Consider the following 24,050-nt stretch of genomic DNA (forward strand, 5'->3'; position numbering starts at 1 on the left):
TGTCTCTTGAGTCATTTTATTTGGTTTAACACGTCAGCTCAACCAAGGATAAAGGGTGAAATTTTCCAAATACATGGTCTTCTGCCAATTTCAGAAATGCATGGGTATCTGATTATCTATTTTCTACGGTGAATTTTGGCTCTTGCATTGCAAAGCTTGCCATTACACCATGGTGGCATTGACACATTTTGTAATATCTGAACTGTTACTCTCAACAAGAAATGACTAACTGCCAGGAAATGTTCCAAACAGTGTTTTTTTCCCATTACCTTAACTACCCTATTAATCAGCTTGAGGAAAATGAAACATTCGGAAGTCAGTTGTTGGCACCATATTTAAGCTTTCAAGAGAATAAGAGTGAGAAAGTGCTTAAAATGGGGAGTAAATGTCATTGAATATTTAGAGGCCAAGATCCGTATAGGCCCCTATTGTACTGTATTAGTTAGTCTCCCTATTATTTTATGAGAGATTGTTTACTAGAATCTCAAAAATCATATTAAATGTGCATCTTGGGATATGGAATATTTTCCAAACAGGTCTCGTCTCTAAGCACAAGTATACATATTAAAAAACATACACCAGGGGGTAAATAGAGATGAGAATTTCTGCTTATTTGCTTTTCCTTTGTCCGGTGTGAATTTCCTGTTTGGATGCTTGAAAATCACTGTTGCTGAGAAGGCCAATGACCAAGCCATTATGGTCCAATTACACTGGAAAGGACTCAATCACTCAGACATTGTGCTAAAATGGTCACCATTTCATTTCAACAACAGACCTGCAGAAAAGGAACAGGACAAACTCAAAATGTCCTCGTGAAATAATCGAAAATCACAGCAGGGGAAGAAAAGTTTTCTTTTTCTGCCAGGCTCCCCAGCTTAATGAAAAAGATTTTGAATAATAATAAGTGTTTCTGTGACAAGGGATTTTATATGACATTATAATAGCAGACAACCTTTGTTAATGCTTTCTCTCATAATTTCGACTCCCACTTGCAAATCTCAACCTTTTTAATAGTTTATTTATGGCAGGTAATAATATTCTTGAAATATGTTTTTAAGATCAGTTGCTAGAAGATCTTTATTTGCATACTTTATTGCCATGATCATTGTATATTTTGGTGAGTTTGGTGGGTGTTTTTATCATGGGGATTTGGATGAGTGGCCAACCCTCATCCTGAGTTGAGCATGCAGTATTTCACACATGGAAAACAGCCCCCAGTAAAAATGACTTTCGATTACTTTTGACCTTAGCTCCAAATGACTTCCAGCTGGAGTAATCCATTGCTTTAAACATCAACTGTGCCCACAGATTTAGTTGGGCATGACAAAGTATCTTCCTCATTTAAATTTCTAAAAATAGATTAATGTGCTCCTCAAACTTTCATGCCAAACCAAGCATGATGGATGATATATACCAAAGAAGCAGCCTGTGATACCAGCATTCACTGTGCGCAATGCACACACAAACGCAGGGGTCTTGTATTTGTTTTTTTAGGTATCTGCCTTTGTTGCTGCTACTAAGCTGTTGCACCCTCTTGTTCTGGCTGGAACAAAGGAGCTGACTAGAATTAATGTGGAGATGCAAATAAATTCTCATCAGCAGTTTGACATTATTCAGTCTTTAATGAAGAGCTGATGGGAGAGGAGAGCATATTTATGTGACCCAGCCCTGTAGGAATACAGACAGTGTTATCTCACTGAGCTACTCTCCAGTGCTTCAGTATCAGATGGTGGTCTGGCAATTAAAAACGCCCCTAAGAAATTATTGCTTTCAGAGATAAGTGACCTTGCACATTTCCTGATACTTTCTAAAAGATAGTGTAGGTGGAAACAAAAAATAATCAGATCTTTGGACTTGTGATCTGTTTAGGGACTGATGTTAAAATTATCTCTCACTAAGATGATTGATATTCTTGCTAGTGGGTTGAGACAAAAGAGCTTGCAGGTTGGTTCTGATATGCGAATATAAAGTATAACTATACTGAATGCAAATAATAAAGTGCAACCAAAGACATAATTGTTAATGCTTTTACCCACTTTAAAAAGGAAACTCATTCTATCTTTTCTTGTTGACATCAAAAGCAATGATTCCAATCAACTGTGGTTTTGGCGCACAACATTCATCTGTCTTTTTATAGAAGCCATTGATTTATGTCGCCAGTTGATGTCCAACGTAAATTCGTTGTAAAGATAACCTCTTGGTGTTAAAGAACCGCTTTAGTCAGAGAACAGCCAGCAAATTGAATATATCTCACTAATATAACCACTAACTATTATATGCTGCAAAATAATCGATGATATTCGGTAATTACACGCGGTGTTAATTCAGACCAATAAATAGAAAGGTAATATTGAGTAACTTACATTTTAAATACAAAATGCCTGATATTTCATGTATTTTGCCTCATCGACAGAAATTAGGCAAAGTCAAAGCCAAGCAACACACAGTAGCTGTGTTTTTTGTTGCAGAACGAATCTGTTTTTGAACGAATCACTTGAGTGAATGATTCAAAAACTCACTCATAAATGCAGTCGCTTGTTAAGTTTATGAATGAAACAATAGGTGTGTTTGACTTAAAGCGTCGCTGCACAGACCAATCGGTGTATGATATCAAAGTACTGCAAAAGTGATTCGATAGCAAACGGAGCCGTCTGCTCTCTAATCGCTCTCATGGTACTTTTTGATGTCATACACTGATCAGTGTGTGCAGTGCCACTATTAGTCGAACACATAGACTGTGTCCAAAATCACCCCCTATATCCTTAAATAGGGCATTATTTGTCCTAAACCATAGTGGACATTATTGATTACACTCATTCAATCCCATAATGCACCGCAATAATGAGTGTACAACTGATGTACGCTCCCATAATGTACTGTGACGGTCACGCTGAATGAATTCCTGTTTCTCACCAGAAAATACTGTCCGCAGGTGAATTATCCTTCCATCCATTTTCCAAACCACTGGTCCAATGTGGGTATAGCAAAATATCACAAAGGTATAAGTTCCTTTTTAATTGATTATTAAATTGTTTAATTAAGGTTTATACTAGTTTCCATGACAGAGGTCAAGATAAATCTTTTCATTACTACTGGAGCTGCCAGTTTTGACAAGTTTCAGATGATTATTAAACAGCAAGCACAAACTATGCAATCGGCAGCACTTCCGGCGCACTTGGTGTCCGAATTCGCTCACTCGTTTTCATTCACTCCTTCAAGTGAACTATATTAGTGGAGTAATGTTGAGAATAGTGAATGTAGAGGGAACGATTTTGAACACAGCTCTAGAGTGTTTGAGCGAATCGATTGAACGAATGATTTAGAAATTCTCCATTAATACAGTCGTTTTCATTTCTGAATGAATCAAAAGATGTGTTTGACCTGACGCGGCACTGTGCAGACCGATTCGTGTATGACATCAAATTACCGTGAGAGCGATTAGAGAGCAGACGGCTCTGTATGCTTTCGGCTCGTTCTCGCAGTACTTTGATGTCATGTCATCGGTTTGCGTAGCACTGCTTTAAGTCGAACACACCTAATGTGTTTGAGAGAATCGATTGAACGAATGTTTCCAAAACTCTCTCATAAATACAATTGCTTGTTTTGTTTCTGAATGAATCAGTGTGTTTGAGCGAATCGATTGAATGAATGATTAAAACTCACTCAAACGCAGACGCTTGTTTCATTCTGAAATGAATTGTGTCTTAAAGGGGGGGTGAAATGCTCATTTTCACTCAATCTCCTGTTAATCTTGAGTACCTATAGAGTAGTATTGCATCCTTCATATCTCCAAAAAGTCTTTAGTTTTATTATATTTATAAGAGAAAATAGGCTGTACCGAGTCTTTCCGGAAAAAACCGAGCGTCTGGAGGCAGGCCGTGTGGGCGAAGCCAGAGCCATAGAGAGAATCCGTCGATCTGGGCTTTGTTTATAAAACATTCATCGTCGAAATGCAGGGAACAAACAGTCTACACAACTCGTTTCTGCATCCACTGTTCCTAACGCTGGGTTCTTTGGTAAGCTTTCCCTCACAAAAAACACTTTGGAGACACTATGCAGCGCTGCCGATGATTTCCTGTTGAAGCGCGTTGAGGTGCGCGGTCTCGCTCTCCTCTGGTCGACGTGTGCGCGGCCGCGCTTTTCCGGGAGAAATGCTCATATAAGGAGTTCCACTCTGGTCTACGTCATTAGATCCACGGTAAAAAAAAAAACAGCCGAAACTTGTACCAACCCGGAAGTAAGATTTTCGGCACAGAAATTCTCCGTTATTCGTCCAAAATATTTTTAAAAAACTTTGGCCATGTTAAGCATGAGAATCCATCTCTTTAACACTGTAAACAACTCTGAATACATGAAACACCATTGTACCCCCCCTTTAACAAATGGACTGAATTAATGATTCAGTAATTCAACAACCATAAAGACAGTTACTTGTCACCACCTAGTGGTGTAACTATAGAAAAAAACTCCACTAATGCATAGCCAGTCAAAATTGAGTATTGGAACTGCATAATTATAATACAATATATACTGTCACTGGGAGGCAGTTCATGTGGAGAATAGGAAGAGATTTGTCTCTATCCAGTTAAACTACATTCCAGCACAAAAGTGGGCCAATAGATCCCTCATCACAGACCAGAGTGTGAATGTCCTGAGGCCAGCAGGGACTCTGCCTGTCAAACCAGCCCAACTCCCTGCTGACCAACTGAAGTCAAGTGAAATATTGAGAACTGGCTTCATGAACTACACTGGTCCTTGATGGACACTTCAAACCAGGATGTCCTTTTGATGATTTTCTCATCTAGGATGAGATGGTAATTGGTGTGATTGGCTCAGCCTTGCTTGAGCTATATTTGTTCATCCCACATATGGCAATATCTATAATTTATCAAAGAGGACAACAGCAAATGGAGGACATTATTAATCACCTTATACAACATTCAGTTTTGCATGTTGAGTATTTGGTATAGGCAATGGTCAATATACTCTCACTTTAAGAAGAACAGAAAGATATGCCCTACACATGACCGTGATCCAGTGTTGTTTTCCAGTGTTGTTTTTGAATTTTGTCTCAGTTTGACTTTAAAAAATCAATTGACCTATGCCTATATGTCTTTCTCCAAGGAGACAACCTTGTATAAGTACTGTCCGAGGACAGCTTTTGACAGTTGTGACAGTTTTTCAAGCCTATTGAGTAAGAGTAAGAGAGAGAGAGAGTGTGTGTGTGTGTGTGTGTGTGTGTGTGTGTGTGTGTGTGTGTGTGTGTGTGTGTGTGTGTGTGTGTGTGTGTGTGTGTGTGTGTGTGCGCGCACTTGTGAAAATGATGACTGCTGTCAGAAAATTGAATTCTTATCAGGTTTCTCTGAGGAAAAAGACATCTTCTACTGCAACTGCATGAACTGAGAAAGCATGAATTAGTTAACTTAGGTCTCGACATTCACACGTTTGCCACCATTTGTATCATATTTCAGAAGACTTGCAAACTCTACAGCCATCACTAATACATAAACAATCAATATTGTAAATAATTTCAACATTTGGAATGCAATATTGATTCACAAGTATGAATCATAAAGGTTAATTTAGTTCTGTTCTGTGAACTAAAAAAAAAAAAAAAAGTACCAATTAGGGCAAACTAATTCATCAGTTCTTTTCGAAATGATTCACAAGAAGGACTCAGAAAGAACCGTTTGGAGGGAACTGATTCGTTTGAAGCCATCAGAAGATCCAATGCTACATTTAAGATTAATCATTTATATAGAATTCAAATTAATTGAAAAGAATTTGTGTAGTACTTTTCACAATGCATATTGGGTTTTTTTTAGGGGGAAATGATTCACTGAATCAATCAGAGGATAAGTTAGGACATTCCTTGATCTTGTTGGACTGTAAAGCAGCATGTGCAATACAAGTACATTTGAATACTTTACTGCACTACCAGAAAAAGTAGCTAAAACCAGTACTGAAAAATGTAAAGCTATGACATCACAACCTTTAGTTAGTAACTCCCAGCACTTCATTGTGTCTCTATTGAGCTTGTCCTTACTCTTAGAAGAGAAGTTGGTCACTTTTCTCCCCATGTATGAGCCCTTTGAAGTAAGGTTCTGGCATCAGTTCCACAGTCCCCTGTTGTTCCACAGTCCAAGCAAAGAACACTGGGTTGTTATACCTCATTTTCCAGGCTCTTATAAGACCCAGCTCCAAAACCTGTTGTCATGCAGTCAAACTCCACAGAGCTCTGGGGAGTTGCTTTCCAAAGGCTCCATCACACAACTTTATAAAAAAACCCTTTGCACAACCAGAAACCAAAGACGAGGGAGACTGAAAAGAGGAAGACTTGAAGACAGAAAAAAGAGCAGTAAAGGGTAGAAAGAAAAAAAGGAAAGGTGATGGAGAAGCGAGCAAGAGAAAGAGAAGAGGGCAGAAGAGAATGGAGAAAAGGAAAGATGGAGGGAGGACAGGTTGCTGTGTCTGTACAAATATGGCATCTCATTGCTTCTCTATGCTCTTTACAGCAGCACAGAGCGGTTCAATTGATTGTTTCATAGTTTTTAATTAGCATTCACCAAAGTGCCCGGTAGTCCTGAGGCCATGTGTCCAATGTTCTGAGGCAGGGCAGTACTTGCAATTTATGCAACTATCTGAACACTACAAGGAAAACAAGATTATTATGCTTGCTTTTCCTCTGTGCTGCTCACATTGATAGCATCTGTGTGCATCGATGATTTCCTCAGGCCATGTTTACAGCAAATGTTGCTTGGTTTTTCTAAAACAGCCTGTCTATATTAATGAGCAGAATACATGTAGAAGAACCTTTCAAAATGCACCTGATTTCCAGCTTTTTTTCAGCATAAAATACATCTGTCTTCCATTACAGCAGCCAAAAGAAAACTGATCCTGTTAAAAATGTTTAAATCCCATTGTAAAACTGAAGTTATAGTTCACCTCTCTAAAGACCATCCGAATGCAGTAACGGCCCAATAGAGATTCACTGAAGATTATAGGTTTTGATTTTCTCACGGTTTCTCTTGCCGACCTGATGGAAATCTGTGTCTGGCTTTTGCTCACCTTTCTCTGAAAGTGTAGTGATCTTACTAACTCTGAGTAGATCTGCTTGCATATTCTTTTAGTCAAATATTCAGCTCAAGCATCACTTTTTGAGCAAACTCGCTTTTCTTTGAATGCAAACTTAAGTACTGTGTGAGTGACATAGTTCCTTGTTTTGATTAATATCAATATTTCTGTAGTTAAAGTAAATCATTCTGCTGCAAGGCCATTGACTAGCCCTTCTTCAGATCTGTAAAGTGACCTTATAAAAATGCATGCTGTGTGATTCAAGCATATATTTTGGAATTTAAGTTAAAACTTTTCACATTTGTCTAGAAGAGCTTGGAACTCCTCAGATTGGTTACATTATCAATATTCAATACTATGTTCAAAATCGAGATTTTTATCGCTGTCAAAAGTAGGCTAATCTTAAAGCTTGCATTCATGAAACAAAACATAGATGTTTACTTTGAGGGCCAACTATATCATATCTTGCCTTTATGGCAGTTTATAAAATTCTCTAACTATAAATTGTAATCTTTTAAATTTAAAAACGAATCTATTTTTGTAGTGCACAGACAGATTGAAAACAACCAACCTATAGATAAACATATGGTTGTACACTACAAAAATAGATAATAAACGGAGCAAAAACAATAGGGTCCTCTCACCATCGGTGCTCGGGCCCTAATTAGTTTTAGCCTAGAAGCAAGATGAGCACTTTCCAGGTCATGTTCACTACAATCGATAACTAAGACACAAGATTAGTCCTTACTGTAACACAAGTAATATAAGTTAACCTGGAAGAGAGGTCTGATGTACAGCTTTTTAATGGATGACAGCAAATATTAGGAAATCTGATCACAGAATACCGTGATTGATCAATCAGAATAAAGTATTCCATACAGTAAGGAAAATAAAATAGCATATAGATCAGATATACAACATGTCTAAGTAGTCTCAATTTCCAGAGTTGTCACGCATTAGTTGGGGGCATTTTACGTAGAACTGGTCTAGGTTATTAATTGTCTGCATAATAACAAATCCTGAGTGCCTGATAGACTCTCGTTAAACATTATTATATTCATTAGCATAAAGGAATGAATATCAGATTTGGTGTCTACTGAGTTCTGAGAGATAATACCGCACTTGTGGTTTTCTGTATTCAGATTCTGTGATGCGTGATGAAGAGGGTTTCTGACCTCCTTAGACAAATAAAGCCGATGCTGGTTTAGCCACGAGGCATAAAAGTGCTTTTAACAAGATACTGCAACCCCCCTGCACATTATTTTCATCATCCCAGGCCCTTTTATACTCTTTTGATTGAAGCTTCTCCAATGAATGCAATGGAAGAACAGAATAAGCCTGCAGACTCATGATGCTTACTCTGTTCTTATGTGTTACACTGAATAGTGCACTCTCGTTAGAATGCAGAGAGCATTCTGGTCAAAACTTTTTTCTTTCTACTTTTCAGGTTTTAAGTTTAAAAATCATTTTTGCTTTTTTTTTGATGTCATAGCCTCACCAGGTGAAGGCTGACACTTTACCTAGTAAAGGGTGCTATTTCAACTCAGCCTCACAGTTCAGAAAAAAATTAAAGATAAAAGCACTCAGGAAAGATCCTAAGGCCTTAGCAAAAAAGGAAAATGTAGTCCAGCTTCCTAGGATGAAAGCTCTTTTCAACCTTGTCTGCCTTTTTTTTTTCCAGGCTAAAGATAGCAACTAAAATTTCATTGCAAATGTGTATTAGTATGTGCACATTTAGACCTCACATCACTGTCTTGACTTACATCTTGTCTTGATATCCAACTGAAAGACATGCATGTGTGTGCATGTGTTTTGTTTTGTTTTTCAATATAAACAGTGATTTAGGATTTTGATTAGGTGGCATGTGGAAATGTCAGGTAGCCATGGATATGGAGAAGCCGATTCTTTCTCATTCAATATTCAACACCATTTTGAAGGAATTGACCATTAATGAGAAAGGAAAATCCTCTTGATTCGCTGTGTTGTACTAAAGAATGAGTGAGACCCACTGTCTTACAGGAAGCATATTCCTTATTCACAGGCTGTAACTAGTGAATGAAATTCATTATCACAAGTGTCGATCATAAAAAACCCAAGCCATGAAACTAATATTAATTAACATTTGACAGGTTTTATATCAAAGCTCTGAGGTGTGGCCATGGTTGCAGGCAAAACGCTGAGACCGGCATTTTTGTAGGAGACCTTTCTAAATGGGAGGGCGTGGTGATAGATTATTCAGATACTCGAATGCAACAAAGGACATTGTTCGACCCGTTGAATATGCTGCTCTGATCATTGAATTTCATTCTCATAACTTCATTATTATTTAATCATCTATATGCAGCCACAGAGGACACTTCCATTAATCATTTCTATCCATTAGACATACTGACCAATCAAAGTGTGTTTGCTCTCCGAACATGGTAAGGCACAATTAAATGATATGACATTTACAAATAGAAAAGAACTCTGGCACAACTTTACTAAAATATTGCTTATAAAAACTCACATTTAAATCCAAAAGGATTCATAAATCATTGAGCAATGAGGCGCTGAGATTTCAACTTTTTCATCAACACATTGAGCTAAACACCATTTTCACTTTAATTCCGAAACAAGCAATTAATCTTAATCCGATTTAATTGAGCATCACCATTCCAAATGTGAATACTTTTTTTTTTACTTATGAAAACACAATTAGAGCAATATGAACAACATATGCCATTTTCATTATCATACTTTTACTGTGAAACATTTAAACAATGTCGCACACGAAAGAGTCAGTACTCGATATTAATAACTGTAAACCTAGAAAACGTACAGTATTTACTGAAATCTCTAAATTGTATGAACCAAGTTCAATTTGTCCAATACTCTGATACTCATATTTTCTGGTTACCTATAAATTCCCACATGACATATACTGCAGGATAAAAAGAAACTTGCTCTAAAAATGCTCTAACATGACTTGTGGGATTACTCATTTTATGTCAAATAGTTATCAGGAAGTGTGTTATACTTTTAAAATGGCTAATTATCTGTGCTCATTATGCATGATCTGAACTCAAACCAACACACACATTGTGTTGCAAACGACAGAAAATATACTACATTGTTTACATTTTTTTCTGACATGCATAAATGTACACAGTGTATTCATATTGTTTGTACTTTCATACTGTATGTTGTCAGAGTTTATGACTCTAACCCTTCCATAGAAAAAAACATTTCTCAAAGCTGATTTTTTCCCCTGCTGAAAGATACAAAAAAGTGACAACAGTTTCCAGTGACAGGTGATAAATGGTTACGGTATGGGAATCTATCTGCTGCATCAACACATCGGAAATGGGATCTCCGAAAGATAACAAATTACAGAGAACTGGTTCCATGGTGATCCCTCTCTCTGATGCCTCACTGACATACTGTGACTGCCAGCACAGGGGCTGGATGTGAAGCACAGGACTTCTGTCATGTTTATGCTGAAGCATACAGTAAGGCCCATGAATCATATGGGAAAACTAGAGAAATTTTACAGTGGTTATCCTGTTCAAATAGTGAAGGAAAAGTGTGGATGGCAAAAAGTGGAAACTAAAGATCTATTGGTTTCTCATTAATTTTTTATATTTCTTTTTCAAGAGAAAAAGAATTGAAAAGATACTTGCAAGCGAACTAGCCACGTGGTTGATTGTAGCACTTCACAGGTTGTAAGAAGTGATTGAAGGTGAGCAAGAAATTGAGGATCGACATCTTTCGGAGCCGGAACATTGTTGGTTGGCATAGATTGTTTGGCGTACCATTGAATGGATAGAGCATATTTGTTTTGAGCATACTCTATGTATTCATTTTGTGGATCCATTTTTTTGTGCCTACACAGCACTATTTTTGTTTGGTCAACCTCCTGCATTCTCTGCTCTCCGGGAAATTATTTACATTCTAAAAGTTTGCTTACTTTCTCTTCCCGAAATGCCTCAGTGGTTTTACCTACCTCTGAGGGAAGAGACACAGCATTATTTTTTTCATTATTTATTTTTTTTTTTTTTTTACATTACACAAATCCTGACATTGTTTGCTTTTGTGGACTAAAAATTCAAATCAATTCAGACATGGTGTGTGTCCTTAGGGGAAATGTGCTCTGTGGTTTACTCATTCAGAAAGCTCCTATCACTATCCATATGCATATTGTCTCGTCTTATAGGAAGTATGCACTTAATTTAAATCTCTCCAGAACAGTGTTAAGCTTCAGTCTACCCTAAAGCCATCCCTGTAATGACATCATGCTACGGTCAGAAAGAAAATGAAATACTATAATCTTTCACATTTGTTCAACCTCACTGCTGACAAGCAAAGGCAGAAATAAATTGGCTTTATTTTGGTGAACAACATCTCTCCCTAAAGAAGAAATACAAATATTGTAGCCACACTGATGAGAAAATAACTTCTGAAACAAACAGTAAAAAGGCTGCTATCCTATACAACCAAAGGCGTAGAATTTAGTAGGGATGCTAGATGTCACGGGGCTGGTTGTATAAACACACGAAGAAGATGATGAATGAAATAAGGTAATATTTAATAAATCCAATGGGTAATTCGAACAGGAACAGAACAACATACAACACTTCCACACTAGATGCCACCGGACACAGAATTGAACATATATACAGGTGATAATGATGGTGATTGATGAGTGCACCGCTGAACATAATTAAGTGTCCGTGACAACAAATGAGTGACGAAGGTAAACGATGATGAAACATAACGAGTCCAAACTAACGTGATTGTGACACTAGAGACGTCTCACTACCAATATCCAGTGACAACTGAATTGTCCCTGGCAATAATTTTGATCAAACAATTAAAATATATTTAAATGCAACCACTGTTGTTGTAATCTGTAAAACTGTTGCCGCATCTTAAATGGGTCATACCATTGACATTACCTGAGAAGTCAAAATACATTAGAAAACTGCATGTGCTCTTTCAAGGGCATGCATTTAATGCATTAACAGAGAATATAAAGTAAGTGTTTAAACATATAAGTGCTCTACATACATTATGTAGGCCTATGTACTCTGATGTAATAAAGTTAAGTCTCTGTTGATCTGCCTCCTTGTCATCATTTCTTACCTTTGACTTGTAACATTACAGAACTGATTAATTGTAGTCAATTTAAGCTAAAAACCTTAATGTCAATCCCTGAATAACGCTTGGTAGATATTTTATCACAGAAAGCACAGAAAGCTAAATTGTAATGCTGTTGGTTGCATAATGAAGTAAAGTGAGGATTATGTTATGAGTTGGGAGTTCTTACCTATATCTATAAATAAAGGCTTTAGATGACATGAAATTGCAATTAAAATCTATTATAAATCCCAAAAATGCTTTTATGCCCTCAAAAGTCAAAATCAAACCTACGCCTTTGTATACAACAGTTCAATAAACAAGTTAATTTTGAGTAACTTGAGTAACCGCTATAAGGAAATCATAATAAGCAAGATTTAAGGGAATACAGAAAAAGAAAGAAAACATAAAAATAATATTTTAAATGTATTTTTATTTAATTCATTGTAAAGTTAAAATGCTTTTTAACTATCTGCAAATAATATTTTTTAAATATTTCACATAATTATGCGTAACATGTCAAAAACTGCCCTTTCGATGTTTATAATTATAAATTACATGAATTGCTTATCCTAAAAGATAGGATATTCTCCTTTTAAAATGGTGAAATTTCACAAAAAAGTTCGGTCCAGCATCACTGGATCGTTTAACATTTCTATCACAAAACAGTTGTCAAATTTTAAATGTTTATCTACTTACAACTTATTGCACTCTTACAGCATTAAAGTCTGCATGAAACCTAAGTTGTGATAGTCTTTTCTTCACTTTGGTGACGTGTATCCAAGTGAAATGGCTTCTTGAACGAGTAAAAATGGAGGGCGGGACTTGATTTTATCTATTGGGAATTGATTGGATTGTTGTCGTTTGCTATTGATCTGTGAGTCACAGGTTGCTGCAGGAGTGGAGATGTTATTGTCCCGCCCTCACGCCAGTAAACACCAGGGTGACCACCTGGTTATTGCTCTGTTGCAGGACATACTGTAGATGTAATTTTGCAGGACAATGCGGGAAATGTGTGAGAGAGATAAATTTACTACTAATATACTATGTAAATTTTATTGACATTATTAGGAAAGCCTATTTGCCATTATGTTGGATGATGATATGTTTCATATCACCAGTAAGCTTTGTTAATTGTGACCTGCTCTGGGAAATCTGGGAAATCAAGAATTTCTAATATTGAGGGTAGACAATTTGGCCATATATGATTATTGACTGGTGTTTCACCCCTGAATCAGTGTTTTAGAACAAATCTAAGTGTATGATTCAATGACTCATTCATAAAGATTTCAGTTTCCGCCATTTACTGGCATGAGGATGTGTTATTATTATTTATTTTATATTATTAAATAATTTATTTTTTATTTGTTCACAGTTCAGGAGTTCTGAGATTTGAAATGAATTCTCGGGGGTCTGCAGAACACAATTAAACAAAACAAAAAACTTTGCCATAGTATGTAATTGTTTCAGGGATGTGTTTCATGTGCACAAGTAAATTTAGGAATGCCTGCTGGGAGTGTGCATGAATGCATATGTATGGCTCAACTCATTAATGCACTTCCTCTTTTTTCCAGGCGCAGGTTATCCTTCTGGAGAGACAGGAAGAGCATAAGCACTGGCACTTAAGGTAAGATGAGACTCAGTTTGTGAGATCAGTTGTAATAAAACTCTTCCAGCTGTATTTCTGAGTACACATACTACATAGTTTTATTAAGTTCATTCTTTTTGAGTAGAGTCTATGTGCTAAAAAAGAAAAAGAAAAACTTTTTTGCTAATTAAATGTACTTTTTTTTAATCCCTGGTGGACCATGAGCTCATTATCAACCATTGTATGCGCTGTTGAGTCCAGGGCTACTGAGGACTCAGCATTTGCTTTTGTGAGTTGCAGGCACGAGTGAGGCTTCCAAATGATTGAAATGTTCTGGGAGATGCCACAGCTTGTTTCTCACAATAGTAAATGAGGATTTCGGTATGTGTCTTGGTGACTGGGTCCCTTGAGGGGGAGGTGACTTGGTATTTTTAACAACTTAATGAAACGCTGAGAGGGCTCCTAATTGCGGCGCGAGTGGGTAGGAGAGAATAGAGGTGAAGTGACAGCGCTGGGAGCCTTTGATCTGAGAACTCTAATCAATGGGGATTAGTGTCCTTTAGCTCTGTGCTGCGCAATGTCTTTGACAGCCCCATGACTCTCATATTAATGAGTCATTAGCATGGCTAGAATTAAGAGAGATACCGGTTCACAGATCTCTGTGGATAAGAGTTCACTTTAGGGTGACACTGATAACTCGTGGTTGCCTGCGGTGGTCTGCAGTTGTCGAACTGTTAGTCACTCCAAGTCATCAAAGAATAGTGTCTTTAATCTATAAGGAGTCCTAAATGAAGGGTGGCAGGAGCAAGTTTATTTAATTACGCTGATCGCAATACAAAGATATAATCAAGTCCTATCGCACCTCTCAAATGATACCCTCAGCCCTTGCGACCCTCCCCCTAAGTCAACATTTCGGTGATGTACTGTCACATGGTTTTGTGTAGTAGAATGCTGTGTGCAATCAGCACTAGTGTGGGCATGAAGTGCAGAACAGTGAACGCCTGTGGGAACTTGGGACTTTGGGGTGGTACTCGGTGTGTTTTGACCGCAGGGACCAGGGTCTAAATAAAGTTCTGGGTAAAAATTTCCCCCTCAGAAAGTCCCTGCTCGCGAGGTAGTACTTTTTCAAAGTTCAGGGACTTTCCGGGGTGGGACTTAGGTGCTGAACGTACTGATTGGTTGAGTTCACGCAGCATTTTGATTGGTTGAGCATTTTATTTCAACCACCATTTTTAAAAGTCTGCGTGCAGTAGTTGTATGCTATTCGAATCAACAATGGATTTGAAAAAAAACTTTGTCACATGGTTTTACCCTACATTTAGTAATAATAATCATAATCTCAAAGATAATCACATATAATTTAGTTAATCATAATAACTTTATTGATGTTAAATTAATACATTTTTGGTCATTTATGTTCATTAAACCAACCATAGCTATATAATTAAAATCCACATCAAGAATAAACACATCAATGTGTACATTACGGTATGTTTGTTTTTTTGTATGTACTGTATAAGCCTGTTATTTCTGCAACAGCTAGGTAATGACGTTGATAGGCTACTCATCATTTCAAGGTAATGTCTTTGGTGAATTTGACTAAGGACAGTGAAGCTAAACATGTGTTGTTTTAATAAGGGAAATTTAAGGCTTTGCGTCAGGGGAAATACATAAAATTAGTGTAATTACAACTGCAACCTTGTATTATTCCTGACCCTGTTTTGAAGTAAAGTAAATGGAGTTGAGTCTATGATGGAAGTCAGAGTCACCTGGAAACACCCCTACAAACAGGGTTTGAAATTAACACTCGCCAACACACCAAATAAGCAATGGTGGGTAATACATATCAACTGCCAAAAAAACGAAAGCCTTTCAAGATCTGTTTAAATGCAATCAAGCGATCAATTTAGTAATTGGATTGATGCCTCAATATGATTGAAAAGCCTTCATTCAGATTGAACAGATCATATAAACAGAACTTTCTGAATCTGATATTGGATTGAATACATTAGTGTGTTTTGAATATACCTAATGATTCAGAATCAGATAATATATATATATATATATATATATATATATATATATATATATATATATATATATATATCTAAGCAGTGATCTTGATAATCTTGTTTATTTCTGATATTTTTTGTTTGTTTGTTATTGAATAGTTGGATAGTGAGTGAAAAGCAAGCTCCAAAAATAGCTGTCCTGTAGCTGTCAACTGTGATTGGATGGGAAGAAAAAATGGGCTAGTTTTCTTTCCTTTGGATACACACTGGATACATACAGTATTCATATACCTATTCAATTTCTGATATACTCCATGAGCTTAAGTCTGCTGACAACAGGACAAACTGAAGTCAAAGAACATTTGCTTTGACGAGTCCTGCTCGTTTGCATCTCTGTACAGATTTCAGAAGGACACTCACATAAGGAAAAAGTGGATGGTTTATTATTTTTAATGATGACTGGGATCACATCAGAGGATTGCAGATTGTTTTGAAAACTAGACACAATGTAATGGAGAAAAGAAACTGTTGAAAGACGAAGAAGCCAACTGTACGCAAACTGTAAGTAAACAATTTAGTTAGACTTTATTTTAATGTGACGTAGTTACATTGTACTTACTCAAATAAGTAATGAGTAATATTAATTAACTACTAGGGGTGTGACGAGATCTCGTTCCCTAATCTCTGCACTTAGGCTAACAACTATATTTAATTATTAACTATATTTAACAATAACTAATTTATATTCAAGTATTTCATGCATAACAAATAAATGCATCTATTCAACCTTTACATGAGGATGAGGATGGTATATAGACTTTAAGTCACATGTTTTTCAAATACATCATAAATAAAATGCATTGACATTTGTCAACCTCGAAAAAAAATGAAAAACAAAAGTGCATCCTCAACAAAAATAAAGTGCATCCTCAAAAGTGCATAGGGCAAATGCCGGTTCAACATCGTGATGTCTGTCAGCCATCGCGATGGACGATGGCATTGTCTATCGGCCCAACCCTACCAGCAAGCGTACTTTATCGGATCTAGTTTTTTAATTCTAGGATTTAATTTATTTATCGCAGCAATAAAAATGATGCCATTTTCACCCATATCGCCCGTTAATTTATCTGTCCGATAAATATCGTGCATCCCTAGTTAAAACATTTCAAAATGCACCTGTAGACTATTTTTCCATTCGTGAATTTTGTCATTGAGGATTTCTATTAAATATTGTGCAAAAATCTCGTCTCGTTCTCGTGAACCCAATCTTGTGTCTCATCTCGTCTCGTGAGATAAGTGTCTTGTCACACTTATGTACTTATCATGTGGGATAAGGCATTTTTAATGCATCCTAACTTCACCCGTATGTAATTAATCAGGTCCGGGGGGAGAAATTCTGAAGTGTTTACAGTGTCTTCTCATGGATTATACAAACATGATATAATCTATCATTTTTAATATTGATGCCTGAGAAAGAGAGAACTGACAGCGAAGGCTCAAGAGCTTTGTAATGTTATTCAGACAGGTGTGTTTCGAGTTCAGGGAAGGATCGAAATCTAGTGACCTGAGAAAGACAGCAGTGAGAGATCCCTGATCAATCGGAGCCCAAGCTACTCGATAATGAATGTGTGGGAGTCATATAATCCAAAATGCATGTCTGATTTTACCTTCTAATCCATCAGCCTTTCGATATCTGTCAGCATCAGGTGCACCATCCGGGACTTTTTTTCCTTTTCTTTCATGTTATATCTACACTCTTATCTCTTCTGGCAGCTGACACAACCACAGCTACACATACAAAGAGTGTTTATATATAAGATCAAACACTTAACTTTGTTTGGCAGTGCTGAAAACTAAAGGTGTTTGAATCTTTGGATCATCACTGAGCCATTGGATTTTTAGAAGTTTATGTATATCCCAAATGTGCTTCTCTGAAGGCCACATACTCAATTTATTAATAGGATCTATACCAGTGTGTCTATATGTACAACCAACCCGATTTTCCGGCACTGCGTATTTATTGCACATGCTTTCATTTGGTGTGCTCTTTATATGCAAAAATCCACTTTTGCATGCATCTGATACGCAATATCCACTTAAATTTACATTCTTTTTTAAGTCAATACAGAGAGTATTGACTTAAAGAATTAGTATTAGTATTATGATTTTGGTAGCAAAACTTAGTTAATGGAAGAAAATGAGAGCATATTCTGAAAACACATTTTAATAACTGACCACACTCCACACCCGACCTTATTTGTGTCCCGAAAGCTTTGTGATATTATTTCTCCTCTAGTGGAAGTCAGGTAATTATTTTCTCTAAACGAATAGCCTACTGATCAGATCAACTTTATATTGGATTTGAGCTTGCTTAGCTGCACCGTGTGAGTCAGGACTACCGTTGCTGGTGAAGTTTACAGAAGCCTAGCCTACTAATGTATACTGTAGTAGACTTTCAAATCTGCTGCCCTTGACTTTTTACTCGCACAACCAATGAAGTTTGCGAACTGTTTCTTTCATGTGCATGCAGAGCCAATGAAGTTTGCACGGTTTCTTCCTCATTCACTACGGTGCTTGATGGGCAGTTCTTCCATTGCACGTAACCGAAGAAATTTTCATCTCGGCAGGCAGGCTTAAAGTTGAAAATGTTATAATGTATAACGTAAATGATTTGGACATTTACAGTCAATGTTTCCTATTTATACACGTTGTATAGGAAGAGCAGTGTGTAAGCTAAGTCTTTGTGGGCGAACTACAGCCAAAGAGCTCTTCCATTGGAAGGCCTATTGCTTTCTACCTTGTCTTTTTCAAAAAGCAAGCTTTACAAATGCTGCTGTATTTTCTGAGGTAAAATTTTGTACGTTTAACTCAAATGGGTAGGTTTAGGCCAGGGAGGACAATCCCGAGGACCATCACGCGTACCCTCTGGAGATTATCACGTGAAACGAAACAATACCCAATCAGAAAGCGATCTGACAGAAGACTCACCTCCAGCTTGTGCTGTAACATGTAAAGTCTATGTTCACACCATCTCCACAACTTCATCTAAACATTTTTCTCCCCCCCATGAAGTCATGTTTGATGCAAGAGATTTTGTGAGATTTCCTGTGTTCACAGACGGGACTGGTTGTTCGTGAATTTAATCTGTTATGGTGTGGTGTGCTTTCCTGGTCACAATGCGGAACTCCACACACTAGAGGAACAAATTGGTTACATCTATAATTTCTTATCATCATGTTTGTGGTCTCTCACATTTTTAAAATCTTGTAAGATTTTAAAAAATCATTTAGTGTGGCCCAGCCTTAAATCAAAACAGATCATAACCGTCACAATGATTTTACTTTCCTCCACTGGAATTATATAAAGATCAGATCTTATGTACAGTAGCAGGGTTGTAAGTAGCCTACTCTATGCCATATTAGTTGAAATCTGATATTAAGCATTTAATAGTTCAAATCTGAACACGTACACACTTAGTGTGATAGTCTATGTTGGAACAGCCCAACAATAACTGTCAGTTTGAGGGAGTAAAAAAATAGAGGGTTGTGAGAGAAAAAGATAGAAAGGTGTAAACATCCTTCAGAACGGGATGGCAGAGAATAGCTCTTTCAGAGGGGGTTTGCACTTAAAGGGAAGTGGGAATTATGCTTTCTGTCTAACACAGCCCCTGGTACATTATTTGATTCACTGACATATAGGAGAGAGAAACATTATGTTATAGGGAGAGCACAAGCAATGATATCACCATAAAGACTCTGCCCGAGAGGTAGAAGAAGCTTCTGATATCAGAATAGTTATTAAAGTTTTGTTCATTCATATCTTGCCAAACTCGCTCAGCACAAACCTACACATATCAGGACTTCATTGTAATCAGTATTTCAGTAATGCAATAGTTGAAGGCCAGACAAAAATAGTCTGTCAATGTCAGATGTTTTGCAGTCATAATGTGTTGAGCTATTGTGCCAGGACTGCCGAAAATCATAATGATGAGTTTGACTCTAACCCAACTTTTGGCATGAAAATTAACCAAAAACAAATGTGCAGCATTTTCAATGCCAACAGCAGGATTGTGTGCCATTCAGAATTAAATTAAGAATGTCTTTAAAGTTCCAATTCAGTTCTTGAATTTTAATTGAGGTAGCATATACGGTACAGACGTGTAAATAACATTTTAATTTAAGAACTATTGTTAATGTAAATTTTGTGAATGTATTTTAGAATTGTATTTTTAGATCATTTTTCACAATGAATTACATATAAATATGTCATCATTCTGAAATTTTAATAATCTATTTTTAATTTTGTACACTTGTAGACACTTAATTTTCTTCAAATGTACTCAAAATATAGGGTAAAATTTTAATGTCCATGTTTATTTCTATGAAGTCATCTGAAAAGAATGTTATAGACAGTTTGTAGTGCTGTATGGTGAAATTACACCTGTTTTGATGGTTGTTTTGACAATATGTAATGTATTAGTTTAATTAGTTTAGAAAATAATTACATATCAAGGAATATATATATAATTACTCAAAATTCATTCTTTTATGTTCATTATTTATGTTTAGAAATTTCTCAGTAATTTGATTGTTGAATTTCTTTTAATTGTTTTCTGCAAATTTCTCTTCCAATCCAGTTTTAACTAATGAATTGAAAGCGAGTCAGTTCTTCCATTTGGAATAAAAAAAGAATAATTCTGACTATGAATGGCAGTCTTCTTGAACTAGAGCAAAATAGGGGAGCAGTTTATGAAAAAAAATTCTGAGGCCTGAGTGGATTGAGGAACTGGATTGACACTTTTGTGCAGGGAGCTTCTTGAATGTAAATGAAGTCTTTGAACATCTCTCTTTCTCCCTTTACTTGGAGGTTTTGGTTTGATGACATGCATTTTTACCTCCCGGTTTCTCATAAGAGTGGCTGAAAATACTCCTTAGTCTTTCCTTTTAAATTCAGAATAGTACCAGCATGACAGTACACACCTTTTGGATATTTTCATTTTCTATTATGGATCACTCTAACCCAAGCCAGGTCTAAACTCAACAGTTTCCCAATTTATTCTGAAACGAAAATGAACACTCAAGCATAAAATTAAGTCTAACACATTTCTCTATTCACAATTCACTCATGCAAGAAATTGACAGTTACAAACAGACAGGACAGCTAAAAAATAAACAAAAAGCACAACTGCCATTAACAAAAGACTATTCAATAACACCCCCCCCCCCTCCCCCCCCCCCCCCCCCCCCCTCTCTCTTTGTCCAGCACAATATTTAAAGGATCCCATATAGGTCCCCCAAGGTATTTCTAGTGTAATATTGACAGCTGTTTGTTTTCAAACTTTTTTACTTGCAGAAAATAGGAGTGTCAGTATATTTAATTGATTGATTTTGTGTTCTTCAATAATACAACAGTTAAAATAAATGTATGATTTCAGTTTACATTTTGATTGATGTGTTTTAATTAAGACCATTAAGATCTTATAATTAAGATAACAGGGCTGGGTTTCCCGAAACCTTCTTAGCGCTACGTCGTTCTTTAGTTACACCTTAAGCTGTTCCTTATCGTTAATACGTGTTTCCCGAAACGTTCTTAGTTAAGTATACCTTCTGTAAGTCATACGTTCGGAAGGTTGGTCTGGACCACTCTTAGCTTCACCTTTTCACTGTTGCAGGTCTATACGAATATAATTCTGAAGTTTTAATACACCCAGACCGTCAATTAGGCTAATTCAAGTGTTTTCATGCAAAGAATAAAATTGTCATTACACTGATTGTTGTTAGATTTTTAATTATATTATTATATAATATTATTAATTTAATTAAAGAGCGCTTTTAAAGGCCAGTGAAAGCATAGGCTACTATCAGTTAAGTCCTAGGCCTATTCGGACACTAATTGTTTCTCATGGGCTCGTACGGTATTTTAAACATTTACAGGGGTGAGTCGTTGATTTTAGTGCCGTCCGAATCCATAATATCAGTGTTTTTTTCTCACCCAACCCCCGTAAAAATCCCTGGCCAAATTAGTACCTACTATTTTTTGACAAACAGGTCATGTGGTAATTTAATTGCCGTCTGAATCCACTTCTCTGAGTTTACAAGAAGAGATTCAAAATCCACTGTTTAAATCATTTTTGATCACTGCCGAGCACCGTACGTAAGATGTACACTTTTATTACTGAAATGCTGGAAAGTATTTACAGGAACAATATTTCATCGCAGCTCCACCTCAGTGAACAAAAATGGGAAAGAGAAGAAAGCACGTAAAAATTTGAAATGGTTATTATGGCAGCAATATATGATACATTTTAAAAATATGTAGGCTAGGCTATTATAGGCTATTATAGTTTGGGTTATTTTTTATAATATCCCATGAGTCCTAATAAATGCAATTTCAACTATTTCTGAAGTGCTTCTTTAATAAAGAACACCGCTTTCTCCCCTGCACGAGAGAATAATTGATTCTCGAGCCATCGATATCAACCAATTCAGCACCACCCCCATGGACAGCACCCGGTAACGTCGCATGTAATAAGGTATATCTTAATCTTAAGGTATGGTGGAACACGCAAGAGACAACGTTATTGGGAAACCCAGCCCAGATCTTCAAAAGCCTTTTTTAACCATTTAGAGTGTGTTGTATGCAAACGAGGCAGGTTTGACCTTATCCATAATTCTATATGACTGTACTCTTATTTATTTTTATTTATGACATATAAATTCAACTTTGCTTAAAAAAGAACTTCTGGTATATTTACGATTATTTTTTGCAATAGACAAAAAACTAAATTATAAAAAAGAATGATTATATGTTTAAGTAAAAAAGAAAAGTTTTTTTTTCTTTCAAGTTATAATAATTTATGCATCAGAGTGTTTAGTCATTTCAAATGTTTATTTCTTAGAGACAGAGAAAAAAAATAGTTGCAATGTCTGTGTCTAACAGCCCCTTTGGTGAAAAGGAGTGTGGCCTTCACAATGTGCTTTTCTAAAGCATGTTTTTGTGTGTCCCAACATGCTTAAATCCACGTTGCCTTGGGAACTCTGGAAGTGCGAGTGTGAAGGAGACTGAGAAGTAAAACCCGCTGGGTCGCAGGTGTTGGAAATGAACACTGTCCAATGATCCTGAAAGACAAGGCAATTTGGCAGGCACTGTTGGAATAATGAGAAAAGAATGGTAATGTTGTGGGGCTGAGCTCTCTTGCAGGAGCGTTTGTGAGCCGGGCCAAGGCCAACTTGCATGCACATCGAGGTGCTTTCACATTAACCTGCACAAATAGGGGTTGCAGCACCCCCAACCATCCACCTTTGACTATGTCTGACTGTGGGTAACACTCACCCTACAAAGTCGTATTACGGCTCCTTACACAGGCAAAACAGACATCTCTTTTTGTCAATCTAGCCAGTGTAAGCAGAAGATACCACAGGAAGCAATATGAGGAAAACATGTTGAAGCAAGAGAGATTGAGGAAGACAGAGCGAGAGCAAGAGGACTCTCCAGAGAGGGATAAAGAGATGGATGAGGCATAGCTGTCTCTTAGGGGAACTGCTCCTCATGTTCTCTCAGACGTGACATATAGTGTTAGTAGATTAGACGAACTTGAAATAAAGGAAGAACTCCACTAACCTGCTGCCAGATTCACCACGGCCAGCTGGAAACATCCTGTTAAACGAGGGAAGATAGAGACTTAAGACCTCGGGCCGGTTGCACCAGCTGTGTGTAATTTACGACTTAGCCTAGTTTTGACATAAATGGGCACTAAGTTACAACTTACGCAATACTAAATATTTTTGTGTTGCACCATTCTTTTTTTCAAAATGAACACAATTCAAATGAGTCAAAGCATCATTAATCCTTCTTCAAAAACGTGTTTTTGTCTTACTCTGATTTACTATGGTAAGCATGTTATAGGTGTTTATATTTTAGACCTAGCGGGATGGTTTATCTGTAAAATTGCATACATGCGTCAATCGCCCGTGCTTGTCTCGTTGTTTCCGAAAATGGAGAAAAGTTGTTCCGGTTACTTTGGCGTGTGTATGATGTGGAAGTGGCATAGGTTAGTTGTCACAATGAGCGAGAGAGGTTGACATGGAGCAGCTAAATTTCAAACCTCCGGGGAATCACCCGTTTAAAAGAAACGTAGAACAGAGCTTGTAATAAAACAAGAATCAACATTAGCTTGGCTTTTCAGAAATGGTGAGAACTAAGGGATTTGAAATAGCGATGCAGAGATGCCGTTTTTATTACTCAACAGGTGATTAAGG

At 36.8% G+C, this 24,050-nt stretch overlaps 1 protein-coding gene across 4 annotated transcripts in view; it reads left to right on the forward strand.

Moving 5' to 3' along the window:
- Positions 1-24,050, forward strand: part of tnr (tenascin R (restrictin, janusin)) — a 207,908-nt gene that overhangs the window by 122,663 nt on the left and 61,195 nt on the right. For all 4 annotated transcript variants that reach the window (XM_079875803.1, XM_079875805.1, XM_079875802.1 and 1 more), the window contains exon 3: positions 13,767-13,819. The gene's annotated coding sequence lies outside the window, so the exon portion shown is untranslated. The remainder of the gene's footprint in view (positions 1-13,766; positions 13,820-24,050) is intronic.

The sequence above is a fragment of the Squalius cephalus genome, assembly GCF_949319135.1.
Source record: "Squalius cephalus genome assembly, chromosome: 7".
Classification (NCBI taxonomy): Eukaryota; Metazoa; Chordata; class Actinopteri; order Cypriniformes; family Leuciscidae; genus Squalius; species Squalius cephalus.